Source organism: Micropterus salmoides, unplaced genomic scaffold (genome assembly GCF_014851395.1).
Source record: "Micropterus salmoides isolate LMB-PRFRI ecotype aquatic unplaced genomic scaffold, ASM1485139v1 Ms_hic_scaffold_22, whole genome shotgun sequence".
Taxonomy (NCBI): domain Eukaryota; kingdom Metazoa; phylum Chordata; class Actinopteri; order Centrarchiformes; family Centrarchidae; genus Micropterus; species Micropterus salmoides.
In genome coordinates this window covers 16,539,781-16,562,626 of record NW_024041373.1, presented here as the reverse complement: position 1 = coordinate 16,562,626, position 22,846 = coordinate 16,539,781, and the positions used below count along the sequence as shown (strand labels likewise).

The 22,846-nt window shown below is 42.5% G+C and overlaps 1 protein-coding gene across 3 annotated transcripts in view; it reads right to left on the bottom strand.

Annotated features, from left to right (window-relative positions):
* zmiz1a (zinc finger, MIZ-type containing 1a) overlaps positions 1 to 22,846 on the bottom strand; it is a 98,811-nt gene that overhangs the window by 51,073 nt on the left and 24,892 nt on the right. The window lies entirely within an intron of this gene.

Sequence of the window (22,846 nt, the reverse complement as noted above, 5' to 3'; positions counted from 1 at the left end):
CACACAGAGGAACGCTGAAACATACGCATGTAAAAGATACACGTACAAGGAAGCAAAATGGAAAAACAGGCTCAGGAAATTGGCCAGTTCCTGTATAAGAGAGGTAGAGAGAGAGGGAGGACAGAAAAAGACGGACAGTGTGCGTTATGTAACTTCAGTGTCACTGTTATGTGGTTTTTCAGAGTTTCCAATAATTATTAACAAAGCCATTAAATGTTTGATGAATACAAACATGCTCCAATTCTCCTTTTCTACCAAGATTTCAGCATATATACAAATAAAATGCGAGATGATTTGCCAAAGTTTGGTTACGATGGCGACTCAAGGAAACCTTACGAATGAATGGGTATATGTGTCCGCCGTGTCTGCGAGGGATTATTTAGAGCTGAAGCCATTAATTGATCATAACAGAAAATTTATCAGCAACTATTTTGATAAGTGATTTTGCTTTTGAGTCATTTTTCAAAGCAACAATACTGAACATTTGCATATTTCAGAATGATATTAAGGTAAACATATTTGGGTTTTGGACAAAACCACTTTATACGCAAAATGATTGCTTGATCAATTGAGAAAGTAACCAGCTGATTAATCCTATAGTGAAAATAAATGGTAGTTGCAGCCCTAGGATGATTTATCAAAATGTAAGCACAACGATGGTAGAATGTAGATAATTTCACCCATAACCTACAGCTGTTTCACAGTGTTTACAGTATTTGTGAGGGTGTAAAGGTACATGCGGTATATTAATTGTACTTAAAAAAACAGTAAATAACAATAGTTTGTTTTTCACTGTACCAACAATATAAAACAATCATCAATTTCGCCTAGGGTTCATCATCAATGTGCCCTTCTGCATGTTAGGAATGTGTGTGTTTGTGTAACGTGGTCTAGCTAGACCAGTCCTTCCCTCGTCGTGCCTCAACAGAGTAAACTTTAACCTCTGATGCCGGCAGAGCAGAACGCATGACCCCGGCAGAAACCCGAGCCTTTAGGTTTCCACTCTCTAAAGTGAAACCAGACAGACACCTGACCCTCTGGATTCTCGCTGATGCATGTGGACACAGACATGGACACATCTCTGAAAACACACACATAGGTGAATTTAGAGACACATACACACAACCAGAAACACCTGTTCAGTCTACAAATAAGGCACACACTGAAGTACACACCCGACACAAACAATTCAACAAGCACAAAAACCGATGAACAGAGTGTATCATTATCCTCATACACACAAGCAGTTCTCACTTTAAACAAGCATTTCTCAACTACTGCTACTTTATTTCTACTGCTATGACTCTGTCTATTGTATCTGCTGCAGTGTGTGTGTGTGTGTGTGTGTGCGTGTGTGTGAGTGTGTGTGTGTGTGTGTGTGTCTGTAAAGAGTAACAAAAGAAACACAGACGTGTCAAGTCATTGTTAATAGACGGACAGAGTTGAAAAGAAAGACTCCTTGTGTGTGTTCATCTGTATGTGGCTTTGTTTGGGCAATGAACTCAACATAAATGTTGAGAGGCAGAATTATGAAAAAGAAACATACAGAAGAAGGCCACTGATCATCTGAGGCACACCACATCTGGACACAAACACTAGAGATGGTGTCAAACCTCAATACTTGAGCAATAACAGAAATATGTCAATAGACTCGAGTATTATTCTAAATGTTCTTGTTAACTTGATTACTTATTCTCTGATCAAATATTTGCTGAAGTCAATCAAGACTAACTTTTAAAGTTTAGACTGAAAAGACCGGCGCGTATTATCAAATGATTAAAAGTGATTTTTAGAAAAACATGTTGTTGACGTATCTTGCAATTTTCTAGATTTATAGTTACTATAAACAAATCCCATAAAAAGGCAAAAACCAACAATGTGTTTGTACGTCACTCAGTATTTTACGACTCCCCTATGCTGTCTGTGGCACTCAGCCCCGAACCCATTCATTCTTAATGAAGACAGAACTCTTTCACAACAATTCACGAACACATAGTTTCATTAAAAAAAGGCTAAGCTGTTTTCTAAAACAGTTGGGCACTGTAGTTTTTAGTTATTTCAAAACAGGAGTGAATGATGCATTGATGAAGGAACATGTCACCGTGTATACATGCGTACAACTCCTAACAACATGTAGAGACCACAGACTGAAGTGGAAAAGGACAAATGAGGACTTTGGATGGACAGGTTAGGTTAAGGTTTCCTAGAGCTCTAAAATATTATTTAAATGAATAGAATGAAGTTAATAGAAGGAATATATCCCCAGTATAAATGACATGTCCATGTATGTACATGTATGCAAGTGTGTCCTTTTCACAGTTCATTAAGAGGAACCACTTCACCGCTGGCTGTTGTGAAAGGGGGGGGAGCAGCACCTCCGAGCTCATTGTGGATCAGCTAATCCTTCACTTATCTGAACTACATCAATACCACTGCTGGCCCCTACCTTCCACCCCAATCTCTGCTTTTTCTATCTGTGCTTCCTTCTCCTTGATCCCCCCCCCCAATCTCTTTTCCTTCTTCTGGACAAAACAGAAAAGGTACAGGGAGTAATAAGAGAGAGCAGCAGGGGTGAGATGGCCATCGTAAGGTTATTAAGCCTCATGCACAAACACACGGTTCGCCACAGGGCCACTGAGGTGAGGCCCCAGGGGGTTGGGGGCCATTTCTGTTTGTGTGTGTGTATGTGTGTTAAGAAGGCACTTTACGTGTTCATGCTGGGTGGGGGATGAATGATGAGGCCACCCACCTTTTACTGGCGTTAACAAAATCATGTTTGCTTGACATAGTTATCTGAAAACTGATGTCCACTACTATATCTTTTTAGACTAAAGCTGCCAATATTCATGCCAAAAAGATCTAAATTCTGCAGGTCCTCTAAAACCGTATTCTTAAAAAGGAAAGGCCTCTTCAAAAAGAGTTTACACCATCATGTAATAGCTAACTTGCCACTGAAACCAAAACAAATTCAATTGATTTAAGTGGGTTAACAGCTCCTTGAGGCAGAGTGAGACATGTTTCATTGCAGGTTTTACAGACTGTCAGCCCCTGAAGCTGGTTGCATTAAAAACTCCCACATCAAGCTGTAAAGAGTTCTTTGGTTTCCTTTCTCAAATAAAAGAATAAAAGTATATACCGTATGTGCAAAATATTACTGGAATTGGATCAAATGGCGGCATTACACCGACCTGGAATAACTGTGGTCTGGGAGAGGGGAGGAGAAGTGAGGTCCAGTTGTAACTAGCTCTATCTTCACAGCAATAAGGATAAATGCTCTTTAAACAGGATTTGTCCTGACCCACCACTCTATAGCTGGGAGCTGATACAGGAGTGCACGGCCAGTGTTGGATCATTTTTTATCTCCAAATCTGCTTTGGCATGGCCAGTGTGAGTGTGTGTATGGCGGGGGGGGGGGGGGGGGGGCACATCCACAAAACACAGAGGGACCCTGAGAGGGAGGGGCAGCCAGCCGGGTTGCATTGTGGTCCATCTCTTGTGGTTTTTATTGGTGCTACTCTGACAACACGAGGCCGGGTCTTCCCTCACTGCTCAGCTGAGCAATCAGGTCACCTCATCTTGACAGACACAAACACACGCAAGCACACAGACATAAACACACAGTGACATACACACGTGCCCGCGTAGACACACAGTAACACAGACACGCCGCCCACAGCTGTTGCCAATGATGTCAGTCCTGATTTGGCCAAACTAGGCTTTTGTTTCTCAGCATGAACACAGAACCGAGGAGGAGGCTTCATTTGGCAGTGCAGCAGGAGTTTTTCTGTCTCTAAGATTTTTTGGATTAAGGATTGGCTACTGGTTGTTGACATGAATGTCTGGAAGCAAAACAAAAACTTACATTGTGCTCAAAGTGTGCATAGCTTAGCTTAGAAAATCAATAATAACTTTGATAATCAAGTAATCATTTATCGATCTGATTTATATCGCTGAAATTAAATATCTATGGGTTTTGGATTAGTCAGACAAAACCAGTAATTTGGTGTCACTCTGGGCTCTTGGTCCTTGTCATTGGCATTTTTCTAAATGTTTGGAGATTTTATAGATAAAATGATCTGTAGATTATTTCTGAGGGTAAATAAAACAACTATTTATGATTCTATGATCTGTATGTTCACACAGCTAACATTTTAGGATGTAGCTATATTTGTGTCTGTGTGCACAATATAAACTGTTTCAGATAAACTTCATCTTGGAGAACCTTGATGCAAAAGTGCCTCATAATCACTGTTTCAGATATATTTAGATATGAAGTGGTGCGATGCAGGCTACAGTATGTAAATAATAAAAGCAAATTTACAGCATCATTTTACACCAACTGTTGTGCACTAAATTGTTCCCCCAAAAAACACTAAAACACTACAACTGACACTACAAAAAAAAGCTACAAGTTCTTGATAGTTACCAGCCTCCACAGCAGGTTACTGACACCTCACTGTAAGGAGTTGTTTATAAGGTTGAAAAGTACTAAACTGATTTTGTAACACAAAGTTAGAGACCACTGCTCTTGTGAAACGCCCTCACCCCCCTTCTCCAACACAAACACTCTCCCCTCCAACCCCCTGATGTCTGTTGGCAGAACTGTCTGAGGAGCTTAATTGGTACTTTCTAATTTTTTCCTCTTTCTCACTCTCTCTAACTTTGTCACTGCAGTGTGTGTATGTGCACATGTGCATATGTCTGTTGCAGTGTAGAACAAGCACGAGTGTCTGTGTGTTTTCATGGCAAGAGGACAAGAGCGTGGGTGCCACTAAATGAAACAGAGGCCGAAGCAACTGCACACTCTGTGGCAACGTGATTGGGCGAGCCAACTCGGTTAACCAAATCTTGGAACGAGCCTCAACTGAACAACACACACACACACACACACACACACACAGTCCTAGTGCCCAGGCAGCCTTCCTGCTGCCGATAATGAGGAGGTTTGGAGATGTGCATTTGTTTGTACAGATCTAAAACACACACTTTAATGGCTAACTCGATGGCTTGCAGACACTGCCAATCACACTCCAGTTTTAGTCAACAGATTCAGCATTCTGCCTGCTTTCACATTTGTGTACAGTAGCTTTTCTTACTGCACACTCAAAAACACACACAGAGTCACATATCACACCTGCTGACATGAGATATAAACATAGCATGAGACACTCGTCTACTGAGCTATTATCCTGCCAGTGACATTTTAGAAAATAATCCTACTTCTCCTGACATTTCAAGCAGCAGCTGGTTACAGTACATACTGCTCTACAAGCAGCCTGCCTCTTGATCTGAGATGTGCTTCGTGGAAGCCCGGCAGCCAGGGCTGCTTGTTGGAGCAATGATTTGATTAGGTTTGCGCTGATTACAGTCTTGTTGGTTACAACATATGACTCTATTAGAGAGTACAAGAGAGAGGGAGGGAGAGGGAGTGATTGAGAGCGGGATTGTCAGTTTGTCAAGCTGTCAAGAGCAACGCTGTATTGTACTTCTGTGTTTAGCCGAGGTGTGTGTGAGAGCTGAGCGGAGGTTCAAAATGAATCAGCTGCTATCAAAGAGTACCAGTGAGGATATTAATACAAATCTGTTAGCAGTTATCAGCGCTCAGGAGAGTGATACGAAACTGCGCATGAACCAGCCCCTTTGAATCAGATCAGAGAAAAGAAAAAAGGAGCAGTGCATCCGAACGGCTTCCATTTCACACACAACACTATCACAGACAAACACTTTTAATGGCAAGTGCCTTGTCTTGGCATTGTGCTTGAGAGCTGTAGACTCTGCAGCACAGTGGCACAGCAGATCAACCGTGGTGTGTAATATTGGCTGAGAACAAATAATCTGAAAAGCCTCAAATGCCCTCTGCCTTTGTAAGCTTTATGAAATATTAACCAAATTAATCTACAGCCTCCCCCCCCCCAGAGAACATACTGTACTGCAACTGATTCCCTGTAAACCAACAATCATTCCTGAGATTAATTCTAAGAAAAGCAGCAGCATTTTTGATCTCTTAAAGCCAGAGACAAGGTCTAATTATTCCTACCATCTATTACGTTTTCTATTAATTGGGTCTGTGCCAGTGAACACTGCTCTGCTTGTTGAAGTGACAGTCACAGAGCCACAGGCATCTCTCACCACAGCCTTATTCCTAATAGCAAGTGTGTCGGGTGGAACACGTTATTATAACATTATGGGGTTTAACTGAAAGCGATACAGCATCTGATCGGGAGGTCACATTCACGTGGCGCCTTGTGAAGATATTTTAAAAGATTGATATGATACCCTGTTTAGTAAAGCAATTTCAAGAGGCCCCAAGGCAGAACAAAAGGGCAGAGTTCACGGAGAGCAGAAAGAGCTTCACTCTAAACATGTGACCGGAAAATAAGGGCCGCAAAGTAAAATAGAAAATCATTTGAAGGGATTTTATAGATTGCAGATTTAATGTCTGTATGATGGAGCGGGGGGAGAGAGAGATCAGAATTAATCCTCTTAGCTGATTGTTTGGTAATCTGATTTAGTCAGATTTTTAGGCTGCTATAACTGGTTGTGGTTACTAATGCTGGCTCTGGGTTGACCATAGCCATTTTCACCTTCAACACTCCCCCTCCCCTCCCTTTGATATATTTGGGTTTGGGCTCTGACATATAATCAAAACATTGGTATACGTAAACCTAGTGCAGTTCACCCAATCCAGCGATTTGTCTGCTTATGAAATGATTCCCCACTCTGACATTGCTCCAGAGGGGCACACTACGGCTGTCCCTGCTCCAAATAAATGACCTACTTTGCACAATAACACACATTTAAATGGAGGCAAAATTCGGGGCAGCTTCATAGTTTCTCAGACACTTCTCGCTTTAAGTGCGACATGGCTCCCATCCAATTCTTAGAAAACAGCATTTTTTTCTAAATCTCCTGCCATCTTTAAGGGTGTCACTCAGGCAGCACAGATGAACGGAGACAGGTTAAACTATATTTCCTTTCAACCTAACTGGAAAATAGGTGTATTATATGCGGCAGGTTTTCTAGCAGAGTTGTACTTTTAGTCGTGCGTGTTAAAGGAAGGTGAGGCTGGCACAGAGGCCCACCTAAGGTACTCCTGTCTCAGGCAGAGCTATTTCCAGACCACCAGCCCCTCCCGCCTCCTCTCTGGTGGGGAAACCACACCACTGCACAGGCCCCAGTCACAGGCACGATTCAAGAATGGATCCATTATTCACACAGGCTGTTAGGGGACTGGCACACGAGGGTGGGATGTGGTAGTGGGACACGAACATTCACTTGTACTTAACTTAGAAATGCTCAAGCAAGCAAAATACATAATGAGAGATCAGTATTTTTAACAAAAGAAAACAGGTAGGTCAGCATTCCTTGTCTCATTAGGCAAGTATACTTAAACAATGTCATATAAATATCCACAGTGTGACTTGAGTGATTTAAAGTAATTGAAACAGCTCCTAACTGAGCAGATTTTCCACTGTGTCCATGCGCACGCTCAATGCTGAAATGATGTGTGTCACTATCAGGGGCTGTGTGACCGTAGATGCAAACTGAGACACACAATACAAAGCAGCGCAACACAATAGTGCAAGGAAAGTCAACACAGCTTTAGACACGCACGTCACATGAAGCTCAGAGAACGCTCGACAGCACAACACAACTCAACATGGATGAATGTGTAAGTGCTCGCTCTCTCTCTCTAACACTCTTTTTCAAACACACACCCACGGAGGCCAGATTGTATACGAGTTTGCTCACGGACCATGATAAGAAAATGTGGTAAATGCGTAATCTGATATGCATGACTTGAGGTTTCTCTCTGCCTTTCTTTTCCTCTTGGAAATCGCAGGTTGCATCCATAATTTACACCAGCCTCCGTCTGTTTCTCTCTTTTCCACTCTGCTCCCTCCCTCTTTTTCTCCCTCCATCTCCTCTTCTCTCTCCTGGCAATCTGGCTTGTGCAGAGTTGCTCATTAGCATATTGCAGAATGTGCAGATGCCACCAAAAATTATTCACCTCCCAGCACTTTGATGCCGTTTCACATGTATACAAACTACACTGTTGACATTTTGCACAGCTTCCCAAACAAAAGCAGAAGGACAAGGGCTCCTTTTACTAAAACGTGTTGGGGCCATAAATGCGACATCCTGTAGTCTGATGTTTTTCATTTACATCCTCGTTCACCCCAATTACATCATCCATCTCGTCAGTCAAAGGTTTTTGACACTGTGATGACGATGGATGGAGTGTTTCTTCTCAGTCGAGGTTTAAATGAACATTTAATATTCATGCAGTCTAAGGAAAACCTGAATACATAATATTCATGCTGCTCAAAGGCTAATTGAACACAGTATTCATGCATGTTTTTGCATTAAATGGAGCCTTGTCCTGCAGGTTACACAAGCAAATGACTGGAGGGTGGGGATACGGTGTATTAGCAGTTGTCCTCCTCTTGGAGATTGATATTGGTGGTGGTGATAAAGGCAGATCAATAGCAATAAATGGTAACTCACCATTGGTTCACAGTGCTAACACTGCCGTTCAGGTTTCACACCCTTGGGACAGCTTGAAGCAGAGCCAGACAGATATCACCACTGAGGTATACATACGACAACGCGATCTTGTATACGTCCTTCAAATGTGCTTTTTTTTTTCTAAAATCGACCACATCAGAGGAAGGACAGTGATATAGAGAAGAGCAGAATGACTTTGCATCACAACTTGTTAGGGCTCTTGTGACTGACTGCCCTGTTACCTGACAAACACCAGCTGTCTACCATGCAAAGAGGAAATGCCATAACCCACAAAATCCAATGCCGATCACGTAAATCATCACATAAGCATGTGCTTTCACTCAAAACACAATGGTGGTCAACAGCTCTTGGCGATTATTTCAGTATGTTCACATGTATGTGGTCCAATATTGTTCTGCCAATGTGTTTGGACCATCACAGATCACTGAAAAGTCTGTATGTTCTTTTGCTCCTCTGAATCAGAAGTTTTTAATTCATTCTTAAAAGCACAATTCTGCTTCTGCCTTAGTTACGGTATAACATGATCATCAGTGCATTCTGTTCTGGGACAGAACTCCTGTGTGTTTTTTGTGGCTGGTAAAATGCTACAAAAGACAAAATCTAAACTGCAGTCTTCTTACCTTGTTTGTAAAACCACGCCGAAGCATATCTGTACCACTGTACGAGCTGATGCCTAACTGTTTGGATAAAGACATAGGTGATAAATTGGGATCCTTACCAGTGTGAGGAGGTTCGTTCCTGTGTTTCCTATTAGACGAAAAAAATCGGTTTCTTAATCCTCATCAATCACAGAGCAAGTCTAAAATGAAACAAAACAGAATGCAACGCTCATCGGGGAGTGTGACAAAACACAATCTGCTTTTTAGTGATAGGAAAACAAGACTTAGGTGGCATCATTTATCGAGATGTAATAAAGCACCCTGTCGTGCATCTGACAGATTGGAAGCACATAACAAGGACTGACAGAGCTGGGGAGAATGTGCATCTCTTATCCCTGCCAAATATGAAACATGAAATACTTAAATGACAAATGCAAGTTGATTTCTCGTCTTCCTTGTGAGTGTTTTGCGCCACTCTAGTTGCAGAAGCAGCTGTCTTTGAACTCTCCAGGCTCTAATCATTGAGGAATATTTCTTCTCTGCTTCTGGCTGCTTTTTCTAACCACGATGTGCAGATCTCCTAATGGGACGACCACTCGCTGACTATTAACACACTAGCTTACTTTACAGGCCTGCATCTTTAACTCACTTACTTGTGTGTTTGAAACTCCCACATCATTTCATTAATATTCAGCTAGACTGCTTCCCGAAACCGTCTGGCTTACATTTCTTCCACATGTGTACTCGTACAGTAGGCGGAAAGAAGACTTGAGCTATCTTCACAGGCTACAGATTGCCCCACATTTAATTACTGTTAACACCAGCGCTAGCAAGCTAAATACGCCTCCATGATTTATTCATTTTTCCCCCCATATTTGAGTCAAATTAAATTAGTCATATGAGTTTAATTACCTAAATATGATCTGATATTGTAATTTCACACTTGGATATGGGATACAGAGAAGGGTACTTGAGCACAAAGAAACCATGGTAAACCAGTGCTCATTAGGGGCTCTTACGTGTAGTCATGTCGGCATTACCAACAGCAGCATTATCTGAATGATTGCTCCTAATCAAGGTTTACACACTGGGAGGTTACCTTTATTCCTGAAGAGCTGGGGTCACTCTGCTCACACCATTATTCACTGCTCCCGTTAGTCATCGAACCGTAGCTAATATAAGTAACTCCCCTCATATTTTCTGGGACCTGTGCTCTCCTCATTATTGTTACGGAAGACCACAGAGCTGCAATTAGGCAAAACAACAGTTTACTCCTCCAATTTAAAATGGTTGCATCACCTAGCCTAGCCACAGAGAGAGTTTTGATTTTATTTGCCAAGGTTTTATGATATCCGAGATTTCTGCCTCCATCCCAATATAACGAGGAGGTGAAACTAGTTGTTTGGTTAATGTATTACCCAGACTAACAGAAACAGAAAGAGATTAGGCAGGGTGTTTTAACTGTGCAAAGTTTCATTCACCTCTATTGTTTGGGGGGGAGGCAGGACTCAGTGAAAGATGTGTAAAAAAAAACAAACAAACTAGCCAAATAAAACCAAAACAAAATATCTGCAAGTGAGAAAATATGTTTTATTGTTATTTGAGTGAACTGAGCTTTTAAAGAGCTTTAAGGTTCATACCATCCCTAATAAGAAAAATGGCTTACACACTGTGTGGTAAACACAGTATATTTCCCATTGAACCATTTGTAAGCGCTTGCATCGGGTAAGGTCATCCTTTTGGAGCGAATCAATGATGCTCACATAGACTGAAACACACTCACAACAGGACCTGCTGTGGGTTTTCCTATTCAATTGCACCTGGTAATTTCTATGCCTGTGTGTGTCTTTAGTTGACGGAGTAGTTCTAAAGCACAATATCAAATGCTGGGGTTATTTCCCACTCATACAAATGCTCCATCATGGCGCTAAGTGCTCTGCAGTGAGTGATATAAAAAAAAGCACACGGTAATTTACTGATCCCTGATAGTTAAACATGAGGCCAGTGTGGCATGTTTTCTCACTCTCGCAGAGAGGAAATATGGCTGCCGAGAGCTACGCCGGCTTGCAAAACACTGTCACGCTGCCTCACGACACAGGCAGAATTATCAGAGAAAAACAAATGGAGGCAATGATTCACTACTTGTTTATTTACAGCCCTCTCCGGAGAAGAAATACATTCCCCTGTTGAGGCTTTGTTTCCCCATCATACAACACAACGGGATGCATGAGAAGAGGGGTGAGCAGGCCACACACACACACAGAGATAGAAACACACGCAAACAAACACACACGCAAACGTCTTACATCTGGATTAATCTCCAATGGGCGTCATCACAGATGCCATTAAACTTGGCAGAAGGCGAGAATCATGCAGGAAAGAGGCTGCCATCTGAATAATTTATTCAGAGGCTCATCTTGTCTCACACCAGGGGGATTTCTGCTTTCAATTTACACTGTTCTCCTCCCCATATTCAAATCAGGGGGCAGATTTGTTGTGATTGGCACATGGAAGGTCAACGTTAGCGAGCTAGCGTCAGTGCTGTCCTCAGTGGGCTGGTATGCTGGTCTATTAGCACACTAGGGTAGTGTGTGTGTGTGTGTGTGTGTGTGTGTGTGTGTGTGTGTGTGTGTGTAGCAGTCTTTGTTTACCTCGGTGTGTGCTGGGTGACACTGGAGAATAGGCCTGTAGAGCACAGAGACAGCAGTGTGTGTCTGAGCTTATTAGGCTGCTTTCCAAGGACACGGGAGGCTCTAGACATTACACTGGCTGGGGAAAAAACACTATTGCTAATCATAGCAGGAAGATGTTAGGACTACAGACACAGAGCGAGGGGAAGCGGGGGGGCGGAAAGTACAAGAGAGAGAGGGAGGATGAGAGAGAGAGGGAGAGACAGTGGAGGATGATGCAGAGGGCAGGGGGGAGAGAAAAGAGGGAGACAGGATGAAGTCATGGCTCTTATGCATGTCCTCTCTCTGGGTGTCACACTGGGACTGAGAAGAGGACAGAGAACGTTTCAGTAAGGCACAGGTCATCTGTGACAAGATGAGCTGCTATTAGCCAAAGGCACACGGAGCAACTGCCAAGCAGGTTGGGGGGGGGGGGGGGGGGGGACTCTCTCACAGTGACAAACTGACTTTCAAGTCTTTTGTTTGAACTTTACAGCACTCCAAGCAGCACAAAGGATCTGTTTTGTTGTTTTGTGCTGCTGTTGTATGATTCCTTGGGGAACAGATATCTCTAGTTCATTTTTACATTCAATGTAGCTGACGTACATGCAACAGAGACACGGAACATATCTGAGAGGTGAAGAAGGCTGTGTTTGTCTAAAGACACTTGCTCTGTTAGAAAGGAGCTTCTCATTCTCTGTAATGTAATGCCGACTTTCAAAAATATTATATATACATATATATATAAAAAACGGGTTAGGAGGTTGCTCTGGGGAGTTTGCTAACCAAGCAAAATGCCCATGTCATTTCCAGTAGTAAATTGGTATGTGCTAGCTAGCGCTGTTGACAGGACTTGGCTGTTTCTGCCGTTACAGGCATGAATGGCCCTGTAGTAGACGGGCACAGTGCAGTGGTTCAACAAGGCCTCTTTAACCAGCTGAATGACAGGTAAGCAGACGGGCGACAAGCCAAACGCAGACATTCAGCTCCGGCTGCTGTAATGATGCCAATTCAGCCAGACCAGGGAGGCCACGTGATAAGGGCAGAAAGAGAGTGGAAGAGAGGGGAGTCGAAATCTACAAGCGCATCACCAGTTAGATCCCAAGTCTTTCTCTACCATGTAACCCACCTCCATATGTGTCCATTTTTTCACCACTGTCCAGCAGTCTATTTACTCTTTAAACAGTTTTGTCGACTTTTTGTTACTGTGGGGAGTCTATCAATGTGTGTCTTGTTTCCTTGTTTAACTTTAAATGTCAGTATCCACATCCCCCGAGCGTTGCGTCAGTAGCCCTTTGCACACTCCGCCTTGTGGAAATCTCCGTGCAAACTGAGGGGAAACTCAGCACCAGTATGACACAGCATGGAGGAATGCACCAACGGATGTGGCTCTCTCCCTCCTTCTCAGTCAACCCCAGTCTCCTCCTCCCTCTCCCCCTCTCGTTGTGGGCAGGTCCATTTGCACCCGGTAATTATCAAGGTTATTTTCTTTCAAATCCCTGTTTATGGGCATCAGCATGTGTCACAAGGCCCAGGCTGTCAACCCACAGGACGCTGAATCTGTAGACAACCCCAAACAAAAGCTCAGCTTCAGCGACACTGCGGTTGACAGATCCTGCAGTCGCTTTGCTTTTGCTCCCATTTAAGAAGAAAAAAACCAAAATCATTTGTGATATTCAGTAGCTGTGTCATGACCTCAAGTGAGACAGCAAAAATGATGTTTCATGTGTGCTTCCACCTCAGCTCTTGCCAAAACCTAGGAGTTATTTCTGGAAGCTACCAATTTAATGAAGTAAAGCAGCAAAGACAAGAAAAAATTAAAATTAATATCCAAAAAGTAGCCAAGCTGGACATGGATGTCTTTGATTTAAATCAGTGTTATGTATTTTTTGCAGACATTTGGGTAAAGATTGTTGTATGTTACTAAAAAATTGTTTTCTACTATTATTGGTTCGATTCCGTCCCTTCTCAGAGCCAGACACCCTGGAGAATTGTGACCCAGGCTACAGCACACATTTCCCTTTGGCAGCAGCTACAGAGGAAGTAAAGACTGTGAAAGGCTAATGGTTAACAAGCCCTGTAAAAAAACACTAACCAATCCAACAAGCTAGGTATTATACTAGTTAATTAGAGGCAAACAGGAGGTTACTTTGTCTTGTGACTGGGATTCCAAGTAGGCTTGTTCTTGTGCTACAGTAGGCTCGTCGGCAAACAAGAGCCTGGAGCAACCTGAATTACTAGCTCAAAAGTAAATCTGCATGTAACAAACTGTCAGCCAGGGTCAGCAGCGCACGCACATACATACACACACATACACCAGGGTTCGGCTGCTCCCTTCACAAAAGCTGCTTCCTCTCAGTTTCATCACGCAGGCTTTGTTAGTGTGCGGAAATGCCTCCAGAGGGAATGAAAATACTGGCAAGTCCCTGCAGCTCTTTCTGGAGAGAAGAGACGGGTCCTGCAGCTGCAAGATCTCACACACACACACACACACACACACACACACGCAACCACACACATGTATGCCAAGTGCCCATGTAGGTTGAGGGCTCAGGTTACATACAGAGATAACCGTGTTAACCTAAAGAACATAAACACCGGTGTGTGGTTACAGGGCTGCCAGGGCACCGGAGGAGCCAGAGGAAGCAAACACTGACAGTACAGAATCTAAAGCTGGACAAATATTGTCACGGCTGCCACAAAATTATAGGCAACGTCACTGCAAAAGCTTGTAAACTGTGAAAATCGGGGGTTTTCCAGCCTGGGAATTACATTTGGAGAATTAAGTGACCCGGCTTCCTAGATTCATTAAATCATACGATATCAAGTATTGTTGTCTTGTTGAGAGATCCCACGAAACTGCCAAAGAAAGGTCAAGAAAAGTCAGAGGAACTTTAAATCAGAAATGACATCTAAACTGTGGTACCCATCTATCCATTTTCTATACCCACTTATCCCGTTTCTGTTTCTTCAGCCAATTTAGAGTCCCCAGTTCACGTAAGTTGCATCAAAACCAGATCACCCAGAGAAAACGCATGCCGAGACCAGGAGAACATGCAAACGTCACAGTGAACGGCCCCAGTTGCCTTGTAGGTGGCAAACCCTCAACCTTCATGGTAACCTTCTGAGCCACCGTGCAGTCCAGTACTAATGCTCTTAAATTTTTTTGTAATATTCCATTACCTCACTCGATGGCCATCTCGTTTGGCGAAAAACACGTGTTTGTTATCAGACGACAGCAGTCCAACAACAGATGACTGCAATCAAACAGTCAATGGCCAGCACTTAATGCAAAAACACACCATATTAGTAAGAAACAGAAACCCGTGATTTTAAGGAATACATGATGTTTTCAGATTGGTCCATTGTTTAAGTAACAAAAGGGCAGACATGGAAATCATCTACGTGCTTCATGCTAATCCTCTCTCTTCAGTATGTTAAATGTTAGCAGTTGTTATGACTAGTATTATGCAAAATAAGAGGCAAAACTTTTAGTAAACAGTTTTCAGTGGTATTTGTTATCTTGCCCCGCAAATTACGTTTAATGTAAAAAACTAAACATCTTAAATATATACTGATCAGACAAACCAGGTCAATTTCTTGTACCAATTCCTTTGCACACAGTGAATTTCAGCTCTACACCGTCTCCCTGTGCCACCCACACTGACATTCAGTTGACCCAGGACGTTTTAAACAGTATGCGATTTTTGTTAATATTTCATACAAATTCCACCTCCTACACAAAACTGACAGACTCAGCTGCCTACCACCATGTTTTTCATTACAGCTGCTACAAGTTTTCTGAGATAATACTACTATCAGTCAACACTGTGTGTATGCTAAAGGTACATTCTGGTACTTTAAAACCTGGGCATTATTGTCTTAGGTTTAACTACCCAATCTACTACAAGATAGCTTTACATTGCACTCACTGCCTCACTTGTTCTAACAGGGCCTAGGAAATACAACTCTAGAGATTTTGAAAAAATATCTAATTGCTAATTATTTTGATTGATATTGCAACTGTTATGCTTATATGATAAGCAATATTGGAGAGAATGATAAGTTTTACATAATTGTTCTCATTTTCATTGAAAAACATATATACTACGACTATGGGGTGATTTTCATTGTGTGAAGGCTAGGACATCTCTGGCCCGACAATATTTAATTTAAAATGATATTTTGACACACATTTTGACTTAATTATTGCAGTAGGACATATTGTGATTTCGATAAGATTTTGATTAATTGCTCAGCACTAATCTCATACTGGTTCAAAAACAAAAAACATATTGTGCTTCATTTTGGACTATTTATATGATTTATTTTTATTTTTGTGTGGTATATGGACTGTATCTGTATAAACAGTGAACAAAGCCATGAAAGGCACGGCCTGCTCATCTGGAGAAATTTAGGGCTCAGTGTCTTGCTCTGTTTTGGACATTTGGACAGATAATGTCCAAATCATAGGGATGGATGCAGGGATCGGTAATGGTATCTGTGCCGATATTAACCTTGCTAAGTGGATCGGGTATCGGCTAGATACCAATCCACACAAAACACAAATTTTACATGCACAACAAATTCTTTGTTAATGTCAATATAAAATTTTGTGTTCAACAATCCCTCATGTAACATGTACCTTATATAGGCATGACCTTAACTAGTTTTCCAAAGTAATGTATACACTGAGTTGGAGGATTCGAATCAGTATTGGGAGAGAAAAACTTGGATCAGTACATTTATCCTACCACCCCTACATTTTATTAAAGAACCGCTGTCCCACCTAAATCACAGCCATTTGCCATCCCACTTGCACAAGCCAGGTCCCAAATATCAGAGTGAACAAAAACAGATTGCAGGTTGTACCAAACCGTAGCTCTGCATTGAGAAAGACAGCTGTAATAGATGAGTCGGGTAATGATTTGTTATGTTCACCCTCATTTAGACCATCAAATAAAGGCTTTTGAAGGTTAGGTTGGACTGGCTTCGTTGACAGTGGACCACTTATCTGTGCAGTACAATGACAGCAGATGTATTGACATATGTGCTAAAGGCGTATAAGCTAATAGCATGACATTAAGATTCATGTTGCAAAAAAACAAAATAATTTCTTTAAATACAAACGTACAAACATATGGGTATCTACAGAGTTTATGATCTCATCACTTAACAGACAAGCTGTGCAACACGCCAATGTCCCAAAAGTATGTTCTTTCCATAGCAGAAAGGTGGACTTTTGACCAAACAACTGACTGAAATACTGTCTTTACCGGGGAGGTATCAAGGGAAAGAAAATTCAAGATGTTCTGACAGAGTGGAGGAGCTTTTGAGACAGCTGCCCGAGTTTCTCTCTGTCACTCTCTCTCACACACACACACAGACACTGCACTCCCTCTCTCCTTTTTAGCCAGTGACAGCAGGCACCCAGCGATGACATGAGGAGTGTCTCTGGCAGCCAGTAAGGCAGCACTAAACAGACAGAAATATCTGCTCTGACAGACGGACAGACCGTCACCCACTATGACATGCATGCAGCTGTCACTGAGCTTACCACTCTTCTTCCCAACCCTCTGGTTTGATTTTCCTGTATGCAATTCTCTCTGAACAGTGTTTCCATCATTTTTTTCTTTCTTACAGCAAATATATACTATATTGAACATCTACATTGTTCTTGTCTCTGTCTGGCACATGGCCAGAGAGGAGGTGGTAGAGGAAGGAGGGGGTTCGGCTTTCATGCGGCCAGCACTGGCCTGCACAGGTCTAGCTCTTTGCTCCTTTCATTCGCTCATGCTTTTGTTCTTACTTTCTTTTGCATTCACACAAGAATCCATTCTCCCTCTCTCTGTCTGTTCAGCTCTCTCTCTTTCTCAGTCACAGCCGTTCTCAATTAGGAGGGTCAGGAAGCAGAGCGAAGAATAACTCAGGCTCTGGTATCTGGAGCTGGAAGGACCCAAAGATCAGCAGCAACAAGAAACCCTTGCTATAATATGCTGTGCCAAAAACCGGGCTGTGGCTGCCTGTGTGCGTGTGTCTGCATGTTGCATAAATCTGCTCCGTGTCAACAGGTTGTCACTGACCTCTGACCTCCATATTTTAAAACAGACATGAATTTGACAGAATTGCCAACATTGTGATTGGCACAAAGCTGTCCTCTTCCCTGCTGGAACGTAAATCTCTCTGCTCTTCAATTTAAAGACGTGGGCGTTAAAACAACGGAAAATCAGTCAACATGCACGCAAGCACACCCACGCACCAGATCTCCGCCCCATGTAGCAAGCTACTTTAATTGCTTTGTTTTAGTGGTCCCCTCTGAACAGGAGAGAGGCTGGGGGCTGCAGTTTACGAGACACATCTGCAGGTGTTGCATTTCAAACTGAGAAACTCAAGCTGTGAGAAAGACACATGCACTAACACAGCCACACAGATAGAGGAATATAAAGACAGACTGGCAATTCCGCTCTCTCACACACACACTGCAGGTGCAGCACTGTTCAGTACTTTCCTGCATGACATCGAGCCTGAAAATGCTGGAGAACCTGAGCAAGGTGAAATTGAAAATCTCTTAACATCTCAGAATCAAATCAAATGGATGTACATGTGCAAAGATTTTAAATATGTCAGTGTCAGTAGGGTTCCCAGGCCTTGGTGATGAGGTCAGTTTCCGACAGAAAGAAAGTGTTCTTATGGCAGGAGGCTGTGGCCCATCAGGCCATGTCTGAAACAGTTTGATCTGGGGTGGGAGGGGTCGGCTACAATCTTTCCTGCTCACTCAGATTCATGGAGGTATACAGGTCCTGGAGGGATTGCAGTCAATAACCTTCTCTGTGTTAATTTCTAGAAAAATACTGACATTAATTTGAGACAACGCAAAATTTATGACAAGACAAAGCTCGGGCGCTGTATACTGAGCAGAGACATGTCAGATCCAGAGAAAGAATGTGCTTATCAATGGGGCTCCTGCGACGTGGCTGACGCTTCCCAGGAGGAATTTCACACTAAAAGTCTGACAGAGCCATAAATACCACAAACTAATGTGGCTTAGGGTCATGTAGGTTTTAGATAACCTCTCCATGGCCGGAACTCTTTGTGAAAAACTACTTTCTTGTTGCCCACTCCTTAGAAAATAGCTCATACAGAACTATTTTCACCCGTTTAATTCAAAAACTCTCGTAGCAGTGTCTCTAAGAGAATCAAATCTGTTTGTTACAGCTGAGAGTCAAGTAGTTTTGGAGGATCTTGGGTAGCGTGTCTCCTAATTCACTGAAAGAAAGAGCAATCAGATAAGCTTCATATGGCATCCGACAGATTCAATATCCTTTTTTCAAGCATCTCCATTGTAATGTTCCCACACACTGGCGTGCATGTCGCGTCGCACACATTTCTGATAATCTATGCAAATAGGCCACAGATGGACAAGAATGTATCTAATTGAGAAACATATGTGTTGCACTTTAAAAAAAAAATTCTTACATCTCCCATTGCTTTTTATTCCAGTCCTTCCTTCCTTCATTCATTAAGATCTATGTGGTGCGGCAATGCTGGCGTCTTGCCACACCATTTGTGAAATTATTCAAATGAGGACACCGTGTTTCTTTTGTTTACTGCCTTGAATGGCGACACGGAAACAAGGTTGGAGTATTCATGAACGTCATTTCTCACTCTCACGCTACAACTACCACCTCCTTCTCTCTCCCCCTCTCTGTGAATCCTGCTGCGGCATTGGGGGAACGTCCAGGGCATTATGAGATGCCATTAATGAGTGTGTGGCGTGGCGTGGCGTGTTGTGATGCGCGGCATATTACAGCCATTCATCAGAGCTGGGAGACACTTGACAGGCGGACAGCCAACAGGTTGTGTAATCATATAACGCAGCCATGTCAGGCCTGCCACAGCTCCGTGTCCCATTCAGGCCTCTAATGTTATTTTCCTCTGGGTAATTGACGGCGCCAGACAGAGAGACCCAGTGATGGATAACATCATGGGCCGACCGGTCTACAAAGATGGCGGCCTACCGAAGTGATGTCATTTCAGATTACATCAACATTTGGAGAAATTTAAAAGAAAAATGTTTCAAAATTCCGGTTTATTACAACTTGGGTCTTATTTTCATAGATTTGGACATCATTTCTATTGTTTGTTAAACCTTTGTATTAACCTTCCTAACAGTCACATTTCTCATGTCTCACATTTTAAATATCAAATAAAAAGATATTACGATACACATCATTTATTAATCAAGTCTTTATATTTATTATATTATTATATTATATTATTATAAAGTTCAATCAGTGCATAATGTTTCCAAAGACAGTAACAAATCATGTTCACATAATTGTGATCTTGACCAGAATAATCAGGATCATGATTTTTGTCATAATCGAGCATCCCTAATGCATCCTGATCTAGTCTGGTTGCACGCTACATCCATGTATACTACTTATTAGCTTTTAGGAGTTGTAACTGTGTAAAGGGGCAAAATGTTATCCAAATCACTTAAATAAAACCATAAATCTAAGTTACTGCATTAATTATACCCCAACATGACAAATTAAGCGTGTTTCTCTGGTAATTATGGTGTACTGGGAATGCCATCTGACACAAAGGAATGTGTTGCAAATATTCCAACTCCTCTGCACAACGCAACTCTCAGCTGCATCAGAGAAACAGAAGTGGCCCTGAGGCAGCGTTAGACGTTGTTAAGGATAGCAAGTATCCTCACACAACCTGTTCTGCTCTGTCCCTAAGCTGGAAAAGAGAAGACAATGTTCTCTCTCATCCTCCCACTCTCACCACTTTATACCTCTGCTTGTTTGTGAAATGCCTCTTGCAGCGCGCGCAATCCAAAGAAGGCCAGCTTGTGTATGTGAAAAATGGGCCACAAGATGATAACCACGGTGAATATCACCAGCAAAGATAAAAATACACATTCCGGTCTTTTGAATATCATCAGTCTCCTAAGCTGCCGAGGCCTGAGGGGCAACTCCTTAGAGAATGAGAGTCTTGATTAGACTCATGTTCCCTGTCCTATCTTCATCCATGTCTCTCACCCTCTCTCTGTTACAAACAAAATGTTGTATAATATCTACACACAAAGCCCTTCTGCACATCCCATAGACACATTTACCTCAGAGAAACTTTACTCCGCGGGGAAAAAAAGAATGAAGAAGAAAATAACATGAATGAACAAAAATGAAAGACATAAGGCATAGATGAAAAATCTTGTTTAGCTTGTTTTTAAGACGGACTATCCCTCGATATGAGCAGCATATCCGGCTGTGTATAACTTTGATGTAGGTTTTAATATAGCTTGACATTATATTTCAGCCCCCCCGCGACCCTGTACACAGGATAAGCGGTTGACGATGGATGGATGGATGGATGGGTGGTATTTGACACACTGATAACACCACCACAGCACTACAGCAAGTGCTATCTACATAATCCCAGTGGCCCTGAAGTGTAGTTACATTTTTGAGGCACTCGTACATGAGCAACAGCGGCTACTTGCGTATGCTCCATAGCCAAGCCGTAACCCTTTAGCGCAGAACTATAAATTTCACCTTTAGTGTGGACACAACACACCGAAGGAATCCGCCCAGCCATTACACAGTCAGACAAACACACACACCCTCCCTCTCCCCTCAATCTCAACTCCATCGCCTCACAACGGCCACAGTGTTCAGTTTCAACAGTGGTCACACTATGTGGTGCTAACATTAAAAATGCATCCAATTAAAGCTGCAGGGGAAAATACTCCTCTGTAAACGGCAACAGTCTGTAACATGTTTGCAGCAATGATAGGCTTTCTAAACAAATTAAGCCAGAGGAACTCTACATTACTCATCCTGGCTGGCTGTCTGGCTAAATTCTGCCTCAATTGCACAGTTGTTTGATCAAGTGTGCGTGTGCTGTGTATGTGTTAATGTTAGAGTGAGAGAAAAAAAAAAGATTTGCATTTGAAAAAACAGATTTGAGTCCACGGATACCAGTCGAGATGAATACAGCAGTAGTAGCAGCAGCAGCAGCAGCAGCGAAATGCAGTAAAACTTGTCTTCCCATACTTTCATGTGTCCGCAGTTGCGTGCTGTCACATTCTGCAGCTCTGTTCCGTCGGCTGGCAGCGTCTTTCTTTCACTGTGCATTACTTGTCACTCCACCGATGGTCGGCGCGTGTGTATTTGTGTGTGTATGTGTGTTAAACCTGTCGCTTTCTCTGCTCTGACGACCATGTGCTTATCGCTTTGGCTGATCCCTGTTAGTCGTGCATTTGTGTACAGTATCTGTGTCTGTCGGCCTGCACATACACGCGCCATGACGCGCATATGTGTGTGTGTTTGTGTGCGAGGCAGATGTTCCCCAGGCGGTGCCATTGCTCAGCGTTCATACACCCCGCACTAAGGAAGATTAACCAGCACTTTATTTATCCATTTGCTTCCTGGATCTGCACCCACCCACCCACCAAAACCCTCCAGTCCTCCTTAATCCCTAGTAGCAAAGTATACAGGAGGAAAAAGACAGCGTCAAACTGGAGCTAGGTGGCGGAGTTTTGCATCACTATGAACCTACTTTTAAGATAACTTTTCTGGTTCGCAGCAATGACAAACATTTTAAGTGCACATGCAGTCAGACGTTTGAATGTGAACCACAATAAGCTCACAATAAGCTCTTGTAGGTATGACGTTTCACTGGGATAGTGCAGTGCTAATTTATAACAAATTACTGTAATATGCTTTTCAAACTCTACTTAGTCAGAATAGCAAAAAGCCAGATAAGGGGCCTATAGTTAATTTGGGTTTAGGATTAAGGTTGGAAATAGGGTCGGGTTAAAGTAGGGTAAAGTTGAAATCTACAGACAGGGCTATGCTTACATAGTCTAGAAATGCACTAAATCGGTAAGGTACACTTGCATATACTTTTTGTCTCTAGAAATCTGCGTTAGCACATGAATCCCTTTCCCCTTACCCCAGTTTTGCATCTGCCTACTGTTAAAACAGCTTTGTTCTATTCTCTATTAGTATTGACACTGGCCAGGGACTTCTCGTC